Source organism: Otolemur garnettii, unplaced genomic scaffold (genome assembly GCF_000181295.1).
Source record: "Otolemur garnettii isolate 467f Iridium unplaced genomic scaffold, OtoGar3 scaffold00090, whole genome shotgun sequence".
NCBI lineage: Eukaryota > Metazoa > Chordata > Mammalia > Primates > Galagidae > Otolemur > Otolemur garnettii.
This window is the reverse complement of record NW_003852485.1, coordinates 3,931,765-3,934,215: the sequence shown is the minus strand read 5'-3', so window position 1 is coordinate 3,934,215 and position 2,451 is coordinate 3,931,765.

The window sequence follows — 2,451 nt, the reverse complement described above, 5'->3', positions numbered from 1 at the left end:
AAAAAAAAAAAAAACAAAAAACAACTTTGATATAAGTAAATATTAAACTTTATACAGAAAAAATAGGGATTTACTTATATTTTAGGAATATATTAGCCAAATATGGCTTCTCCTTTCTCTGTTAAATACTATAGAAATTACTATTAAAAATATCTTCCAGGCTCCGCACCTGTGGCTCAAGTGGCTAAGGCACCAGCCACATACACCTAAGGTAGCGGGTTCAAATCCAGCCTGCCGGGCGTTGTGGTGGGCGCCTATGGTCCCAGCTACTTGGGAGGCTGGGGCAGGAGATTCGCTTGAGCCCAGGAGTTGGAGGTTCCTGTGAGCTATGAAGCCACGGCACTCTACCCAGGGGAATAGCTTGAGGCTCTGTCTCAAAAAATATATATATATATCTTCCATGCTCAATTTACCTGTCAAAAAAATACTTGTGACCCACATTAAATACTTGATAATACGAATAGCTGTATTGCCACTTCATTCGAGTATGTCATTTATTTAACATATTATAACAGATCTCATGAGAGCAAAAACAGCTATTACTACCACGGTTAACAAAAATTACATAGGGAGTTGTGTGTCCCTCAGCTGGGAAGCATGCACTGAGGTTGGCAACCCATCAAGGACAGTAACTACGATGGCTTCCAGTGCTTTGGCCAAACCTCAGATGCGTGGCCTCTTGGCCTGGCACCCACGGATTCATATTGTTGGAGCATTTGTTGTATCCCTGGGGGTTGCAGTTTTCTATACATTTGCTGTGGCTGAACCAAGAAAGAAGGCATATGCAGATTTCTACAGAAATTATGATTCTATGAAAGATTTTGAGGAGATGAGGAAGGCTGGTGTCTTTCAGAGCGTAAAATAATTTTGAAATATAAAGAATTTCTTCAGGCGGATTTACATAGACATTTGTCACTGACCTGTGTTCCTGAGCTATGGATGAGTGATAAATAAACTATTAATAAATTAAAACACAAAAACAAAAACTACATAAACAATACAGCCTTTAATTGCCATATTTGCTTTTAAAATTTGTAATTAACAATTGTCCTTGAAGTAAGTTCAGCGAGTAAAACGAACCTTAACCAGTTTTTATTACAGCTAGAATCTTTCATAAATAGCCATTTTTGTGTCAAAGAAACTATATTTCAGCACACATAGCTCTTAAATTTATTCTCACTTGTTAAACAATTGTTGAGAAGTTTGAAAACAGGCATCAGAATAAATTATAAATAGGAATAGGAAGGGAGGGAAAATCAGACATACCAATGAGAAAGATTTGGAGAGTAGTGATTAAGTATAAAACCTGGCCTAGGATTCCCAGCAGCCAAAGGAAAAGATTTTTGGTACATAGGAATAAAGCTCTCTCAATGAGCACTGATATAGGGGACACTGAATTCTGACATTTTCTGTGTCTTAGCATATGTGAGAGGACTCTAATGTATAAAAGAACTATGCAAAGATAAAATTATAATAAATTATAAGGCATTCATTAAAATTGACATGCAACGACTCTGATCTTACTTTATAAAACCACAGCCATGGGCGGCGCCTGTGGCTCAGTGGGCAGGGTGCCAGCCCTATATACCCGGGGTGGCAGGTTCAAACCCAGCCCAGGGCAAACTGCAAACAAAAAATAGCTGGGTGTTGTGGCGGGCGCCTGTAGGCCCAGCTACTCGGGAGGCTGAGGCAAGAGAATCGCCCAAGCCCAGGAGTTGGAGGTTGTTATGAACTGTGACGACATAGCACTTTACCAAGGGTGATAAAGTAAGACTTTTTTTAAAACAAAACAAAACAAAACACACATACCTACACTATCTAAGAAGACATAAAAGAGGCACTTCCTCTAGGTTTTATTAGATAGTGTGATTTTTCAGTTTCAAATCTTTTCAGCAGCACATATAGTTGAATAAAAATATACTTAAACATTTAATTTTTTTTCATCGTTCCGAATAATTTTCAAAAGTATTTAGACAAACCCCAGTTCTATTTTCTAACATTTTTTCATGGCCTACTTTAATCAGTATTTGCTTCTTTTTAGAGGATGACATATGGGTATATATTTATTAAGCTTGTAAACATGTAAACCTCTTTTCTTGTTATTACTCTCCCACAGGAAACTGAAACCTAGATTATAAAAGAGATATATAGCTAAAGGGACCTTCGTTCTACCTGTTGATTTTGGCACCGATCCCATCAGGGAACCATGTGGAGAGGTAAGTCTTCTCTCCCTCCTAGAACAAACTCATCTTCCATCTGTTCATTTAGAATGGTCTGCCAGCCCCTGCCTTAGAGCCCCCTTAGAGTCTAAGGATTCTCCTGAGTTGTAAAGGTTTCTTTAGGGTTTTCTTTATTCCTTTATTCAATCTACAAATACTTATGGAGAGCCTTCTGTGTTCAAGCTACATTTCAGGAGACAAAGGATAAGGCATCATTTGTTAGGCACAAACC